At 36.4% G+C, this 7,956-nt stretch overlaps 1 long non-coding RNA gene across 2 annotated transcripts; it reads left to right on the top strand.

The window, feature by feature from the left end:
* Positions 1–2,230: 2,230 nt before the first annotated feature.
* On the top strand, positions 2,231–3,862 carry LOC110926715. 2 transcript variants are annotated; one of them, XR_002585364.2, is made up of 3 exons: positions 2,231–2,323; positions 3,029–3,441; positions 3,527–3,862. It is a non-coding gene; the product is annotated as an uncharacterized LOC110926715 (long non-coding RNA). The 2 variants fall into 2 exon arrangements; XR_004871175.1 differs by having other exon boundaries at positions 2,242–2,496.
* Positions 3,863–7,956: the final 4,094 nt, after the last annotated feature.

The raw sequence follows: 7,956 nt of genomic DNA, 5'->3' as shown, positions 1-7,956 counted from the left end.
GTTCCTTTTTTGCTTTGGTTTGCATACTTATGTGGATTCCGCACTCGTTAGTGTGTTAACAAACAAGGAAGTAGGTTAATTCTTGATCCTCCAAGTGGACCTAAAGCAACTTTAGTCGAAACTGAAACCTTTTAAGTCTGGGTCCTTTTTGTTTCAATTTTGTTGCCATTTTAATCCAAAATCAAAATATTGTCAGATTTTATTGGGTTAACATACAGTTTTTTTTGTCTTTTTCCTTCCTTTTATTGAAGGACAAAATGATAAGATTTTTTAACTTGTTATAATAAAACATTAAAAGACCATTTTTCGCTTCATTAAAAAGGAGGAAAAAAAAACAAAAAAAAAGTAGGATGTTAACTCGAAAAACTGACCTGATTTTGATTTTGTATGACCATTTTGGTAGTTTACTCGTCTCCTTTTCATCTGCTTTGATGAATAGAAACTTTTTAATGTGTTCTTCCTTAGTGGACTTCTTGATGTGTTCTTCCAAAGCTTTTAATGTCCGAACAACTTCCTAAAAGGACATTGTGTTAAGGTCAACACGATCAATTGCCTTTCCCATCATATACTTTTCTATTAATGATCCTAAGAGTTTTATAATCAATCTTTTGTCATCGAATATATAATATATGACCAAGACTGACTCTGTGACATTCGGCAAAATTCCGGTAATTTCGTACAACCCGAACAACTATTACATTATTTATTTTCGCGTGTTCGGCATGATTTTATTTGATTAAGTCTTAAAAGTCTAGGAATTATAAAAACCATAGCTTATTATGATAACAAATCCGTTACAATTAGAAACTATATCCTAGTACAGTCTAAAAACGAGACATAAAGATATGTCTGCACAAACATTCCATAAAAACTTCGTCTAATTATACTATGTAGAAAATTCCATTTCAAAACCAAATTGTCCAAGTCCGCAGAAAAATACAGTAATCATGCGGAAGTGTACAACATTCCGCAGAACGAAACAGTAACTGTCCGACAAACCTAAAATAAATATTATTTGTCATAAATAATATAACGGGTATTAAAAACGACATAAAATCTGCACTTAAATCTTATTGTGTTAAGCAGGTACCGGAACTGTGACAGAAATAATAAAATTTTTAGTCTGGTAAATTTGATTAATAATTTGGAAGTTAAAACATGTGCGAAAACAATTTTTGTCATGGATTTATATAAGTAAAATGCAGTGTTTAGTACTTAACCTGGTACAAGACCTAAACTAAATTTTTCACCGGATCAACCAACGAACTAATAATTTTGGTGGGTTATTTTTACTTTAAAATGTTGGACCTTGAAACCTTATAGAAAATTTTATATAAATTATCAAAGTTCATGAAAGTTATTTATATAACAAGATTTAAAAAAAGCAGTTAATTCAGTTAAGTTAAACTGCCTGACAACAAAACACGTAGTGTCAAAAATAATAAAATTTTTAGTCCGGAAAGTTGGATTAATAATTTTGATGTTAAAACATGTGTGAAAACAATTTTTGTCATGGATTTATATAAGTGAAACGCAGTGTTTAGTATTTAACCCGGTACAAGACCTACACTAAATTTTTCAACAGATCAACCAACAAACTAATAATTTTGGTGGGTTATTTGTACTTTAAAATGTTGGACCTTGAAACTTTATAGAAATTTTTATATAAATTATCAAAGTTCATGAAAGTTATATATGCAACAAGATTAAAAAAAATGCAAATACCCCCCCCCCCCCCGCGCCCTTTGATGATTCACCGCATATGTGGGTCCCCCACATGCCCACTCACCTCTAACTTGTGTGTTGGAAGCTTGATGATCATGATTAGTGTAAGAAACAATTTCTAGAGGATCCATAAACATTCGTTCTCGTATCGCGAATGTCGGGTCGTACGATAGTATGGAGGAACGTCGTCAACATCGTTCTCGAACCGAGGCGAGCGGCATCCACACAAATATGCATCAACAGTTATGTTTCGGATTCGGTTACAAAATAGGCCGGGAATTATAGGACCCCGTTTTTGACGGATGTTACACAAGATGCGTCACTACCCCTTTTAAATACAATTTCAAATCAGTTGGTTTATAATATGGTTGTTGTTCAAATTGTAATAGATTTTTAACCTATATTGGCTGGCATACGTGTTACATAAGTCTACTTACTTCCATCAAAATTTATGATCGTTAATTTGTTTTATTTAATTCCGAATTAAAATTCAGATTAGGGTTTACCCAGCGTTGTCAACTACATATACGGACGCCGCCCCCTACTCTAATACATAACCTCAGGGCAAGATGATCGAGAGATCTGATTCGCTGCTTTTGTAAGTTGTTTTCCTTTTGTTGTTTGATTATACAATGATCATCTCTGAAAGTTGTTTTCCTTTTGTTGTTTTATTATATTTGAATTGTGTGTTAGCCATCAGTGCGCTCACTGTATACATCGATCTCTCATCTCCCTATGTGGATCGGATCATAACATGTTGATTGTTCATAGGTATGGTCAAATCGTTGTGTTTTATTGTTTTTTTAGATTTTGAATATGTATTTTAAATGTTAACATACACTTTTATTTCATACCTAGTTAATCATTTTAACCAGACTTGTTAAAATTAAGTTATGTGTTGAAATTGGTCAAAGTTGGTGTCAGTAGCAGACTCCTATGAAAATAAAGCAACACGATTATGAATTTATGAAATGTTAACTTGGTGATAAGGTTGATATGTAAAACAAATGAGAGAGAAACAACTTCTAGTTCTAAACAATTTAATTAATTTGTTACCATTATATTGTTTCCCCATGTTATTATTATACTGTTTCACCTCTCCTTACTGATATGAAATTAATTTTCAAGCTCTATGATGGTTACTCGTAATTTAATTTACGATTGAATGCAGTGATGAAAAAAGGTGGGAGACACCATTGGCATCCTGAAATAAATACTGAATATGTTGGGCTTTTAATTTGTTTCTGTTAAAGTCTTCTTCTGTTCTTTCTATGAAAATAAGATATTTAAAATTTATTTCCAGCAATTTTTGTGCACCTGTCACAAATTTTTCGCCCTCTCTCGAAGCACAGCGATCCTAAAGGTTGTGAATATTTGGAAAATTTCTGTTGATGATTATGGAGAGCAGTCTTTTGATGGCAGTAATTGAGGCACAAACAAACTCTGTCACACATCCATTTGAAGGCAGTAATCGAGGAACAAACAAACTTGTCCGGCAAAGTTTGCAAAACATGCATCTAGTGGCTCAGACGTGCCCAACTGGAGGAGCAGGGTTTGGGTTCTTAATTGCAATGACGGGAAGATAAATTTTGTTGAAACAAGGTGCCTATGAAACAAGGTGCGTCGCTTTGAACTTAGGTCAAGGGATGCACGCAGGTTTTACCATGATGCAGCTGCAAGGGAAAACCGAACTTGCAATGATATGTTACCTGGCAGGTAAGTTCACCCACTTAACTTATTTTTATTTGGTTTGTTTGTATTAAAAAACCAGTTTCTTATGTGTATATGTTGTTTTATTAAGGTGGACATGTGAAGTCAGTGAGAAGAGGAGCTCAAGTCCATACCCCGATTGCCTCAAGAATATGTAGGGCGAAGATTGCACACACTGAGCATAGTGATTTCTATGCAAATGCACCTAATTAACTAGGCATCTATCATTTACGTGTTCTAGGTCCACTTTTTTTATGGTGGTGTTTTCTAATTAACCAGAATATTGGTTGTTACATGGAAGTTTACTTCTTCATTCAAAAAGAGCCTTTAACAACCATGTTGATTGCTGTGTTGATTATTCAACCTTGGAGTTCTAATTGTAACATGTTGATTGATCATAATGTTTTAATTTTTGTTTTCACTTTAATTTGGGTACTAGTAAGATGTATTGATAACAAATAGAATATTTATTTATTGATGCTCTGATCTTTATTCCTAGTCTTTTGCTTATGATTATATTTGTAATATGGGTCAAAATAACAACCATGCCCAGTAAACCACAAATAGCAAAGCAATTGCTAGGGTCTGGGGAATGTGGGATGTAGGTACACATTTCCACTATTCATGAGGATACAGAGGCTGCTTTCAGTGGGACCCTCTTTGGGTCAAACATTTATTTTTATTTGAGTCAAAATGAAAGGCTGTTGGGTCATGGGTTATGGCCGGTTGCAAACCAAAGTCCATACCGTTGGTTATTGCAGCCTGTACCAGAGATGGACATAATAACCGGTTCCAAACCCGACCTGGTAGACTCGACCAGAAACCGGTTCCAGCCCTTACCCGCTGTATAGAAGAACCGATTCCAGGTTCAAAAACCCATAGGTTCGTACCCGGTTCCACATTTTATAAAACAAATAGGGTCGTACCCGGTTCCTACCCGGAACCGGTTCCTCCATAAACACAGAACCGGGAGGATTAAAATAAAACCAATTACATTACATTAAATCTTAAAACCAAACATTACAACCAAACATTACCTACCTACCGGACATTAAAACCAAAAATTAAAAACAAACATCATACCTAAACATCATAACTAAACATAAGATTAACATAAAACACACTCAAACCAACATCACATAAACACATTAAACCTTCGAGCTAGTTCTGGATGATTCACCGCCTTCACTTTTCCTCGCCACAACCTTTGTCACCGGACAATGACGGTTGGTGTGTCTTTTAAGGGCCGAGTTCACCGTAGCCTGCATGAGCTTCCCAAAACCTTTGCAACGTGCCATTTCATGGCTATCAAACATCAGGCACAGATCAAAGTGCTTCCAAACTTGGGGGTTTCTTTTGGTTTCCAAAACCATGACCACTTTATCGTTGCATGCCATAACCGATTTTTGAGGTGTAACTTGAAGGTTGAAACCGATTTGAGTGGGGCTAAGTTTTGGTTGAAGGTGATATGCTTATAAATACTTGAAACCGATTTTAAAGTTTTAATGGCAATTAATCGATTCCAACGGATATAAAGCGGTTAGGAATCGATTCCGGCAGCTTTATTGCAGCTTTTTCTAGAAGATACTCGGAGGTTCCATCGAGGAACCAGTTACAACATACCCGGACCAGTTAGGAACAGTTCCGGTAATTTTGGTTTGAAACCAGGTACTAACACTAACTGGAACCGGGTCCTAGAAGAATCGGGTTCAAACTCAGTCAAGAACCTGGTACGGATAGAAACCGGTTCCGGGATTACAAGAAACCCGATTTGCCCATCTCTTGCCTGTACACTACAAGAATTACAAATCAGTATGCAAACTCTCTAATGTGTGTGTTCTTGACAGAAGTGTCTCTCAAGTGTTCTCAAATGTCTCCCTGGGTGCTTCTCCTACAAGTGAACACATTGCATGGGTATTTATACCCAAACACAGCAAGTCTGTCCGAAGGATCATCAAGGCTGATCGAAGGGTCCGATAGATGATCGAAGGATCATCTATCGAAGTCAAACCTGTCGAAGGATCTATGTATATCTCGAAGGATGATCTGTCGAGATTCATCTTTCGAGCTCATCGAAGGATCTAAAATATCCTTCGATGAAACATCCTTCGGCACAGACATTTTACATTCATGCACAAACTGTTTGGCCAAGTCAAACTAGGAGGATAGTTGACTTGGTCAAACTTACAAGACTAACATAGACATCGTTTTACATCGAGACCGAATACAGACAAAGTGCAGACACAACTGCACCAACAAACTCCCCCTTGGCTGTAGCTTTGTCTCGATCTTGATCATCTTTGATCTTCGTGTCTTCAAGTCTCGGATGTCCTTTCGAGTCGTCAAAGTCGGAGGATCTTCAAAGTCTTCACGTCTTGAAAGCAGAAAGTGTATCAACAAACTACCCGTATCATGTAGGAAGTGTGTTGACAAACTCCCCCTTAACATAAGCTCCCCCTTGAGTTATGCTCGTGAATGACTTGATCTTCAAAGCTTAAGATCCTTGTGGTGTTGATGATGGTCAGCGGCAGCTCGATCATCTTCATCTTTTGAGTGCCTTCACGTCGTGTCTTCATTCCGAAGCTTGTCATCGACCATGTTCTCCTAGCCTTTAGAATCTGCACACGCAAGAAATCTAAACGCGTAATGAGAACAACTGCTTGGAATAGTTAGTATAAACAAATGACACACGAATGACCATGTCACAATCAAACACCGTCCGACAGATTGAAAGTTTAACAAATTTTTCAATTTTAGATTTAACTTTCAAAACTTGCAAATTTTGACCGTTTATGAAGATTTAGCCAATTCGGTTTTCGTTCAGGTTTCAGGTAACGAAGACTTGAGCTCCAACATCGTACGATCGAAAATAAAGTAGAAATAAAATCTTTTTGGCTTTTACAAAGTTTATATTAAAACACACCTAAAATCTTTTTGGTATTTTTGAATAAATTAAAAGACAACAATTTTAATATCCTTTGAGTGTTATCAAACGACATCACCGCTAATGTCGTGCTGATATGCACCAAACGACGAAACTGTTTAAAATAAGACAATAAAAGTTAAGCAGTAAATATATACAGACATTCTTTTTGCGAGTTTCGAGGGTAAGAGAATCATATCAGTGTACGGTCATGCCAAAACACTCTTGTTGTTCAGTTACTTAACATTAAGATAAGCATCCTATAACAATTATCGGTATTGTTATCCACTTAAGCTCAACTTATCAGATGTAATCATGGCGAGGGGATACGTTAAGGTATGATTTATACTTACCGACCGGTGTTCATCCACATCACGACACATTCCCGTATCAAGGTATGCACGAGAATTCATCTTACCGGTGAGTATACCAATTATCATCTGTTTGACCGTATATGATGTGAGATTCTCACTTATTTTGATTGAAAACAAGCCCTATGTGATATAATTACTTATTGATGAGGAACTTGATTTTCATATGCATGAGGGCACAGGAGCAAGTCCGTGAACAGGTCAGTACTTCCGTACAGCAGAGAGACGAACTTGACTCCCGGATAAATGTGATATTTTGTCACTTATTTGATTGGACATGTGATTGTTTATCACTTATTGAGGTCGAATGCAGTATGTAATATGTACACGTATGTATAGTATCATGGAAGATCTAGACTTGCGTCCCCGTTATTTTTCGGTAAAAGATACAACCATGATACCCAGATGATAAGCAGCATAAAGACCGAATATCTCAGAACTTCGGCAATCTATCAAACGAAATTTCGGTACTAAGACCATATGCCAATGAATGGTTCCCACCTGATTTTCAGTCGATTTAAGTTTATATCACCCTGCACACTTTAAAATGATTGTGAGCCTATCGATACATCTTATATAGAGCTGCTTATCGTTTTTCATTTAAGGTTTAAAGAGGTTTGGATAGACCACTGATGTACTATCATTTTCTCTTTTGCTCGCCAGGAAACTCATTTTTGTTTTTCTATTGTTTTTTTTTGTGTTTTTGAAATTTTTCGATGTTTTTGGAATTTCCGATTTTTGAATTTACTCCCCCTAAAATCAATAAACTAAGACAAATTTAAAACACAAAGGTATTTACAAAAATGATTTTCCGATGTTGGTTTACTCTTGCTTGACCTTAATGCCGTTTACCAATAATAAAAAGTCAAATCTTGATTTGTCAAATGCTTTGGTAAAAAGGTCGGCACGTTGGTCATCGGTGTGGACCTTAACAACATCGATTAGCCTTTTCTCAAAGCAATCACGTATGAAGTGATATTTGATTTCGATGTGTTTGGTCTTTGAGTGCTGCACAGGATTTCTAGTGATCTGTAATGGAGCAGAATTATCAACGTAAATAGGAGTAGTTAGGAATTCAAAACCGTAGTCGCGTAATTGTTGTTGGATCCAAAGAACTTGGGAGCAACAACTTGAGGCAGCAATGTATTCAGCTTCGCATGTTGATGTAGCGACGCACGTCTGCTTCTTGCACTGCCATGTGACTAGGCGATTTCCTAAAAACTGACA

This window comes from Helianthus annuus, chromosome 11, assembly GCF_002127325.2.
Source record: "Helianthus annuus cultivar XRQ/B chromosome 11, HanXRQr2.0-SUNRISE, whole genome shotgun sequence".
Taxonomy (NCBI): Eukaryota; Viridiplantae; Streptophyta; class Magnoliopsida; order Asterales; family Asteraceae; genus Helianthus; species Helianthus annuus.
Note: the sequence above shows the minus strand (reverse complement) of the source record. Positions and strands in the feature narration are given on the sequence as shown.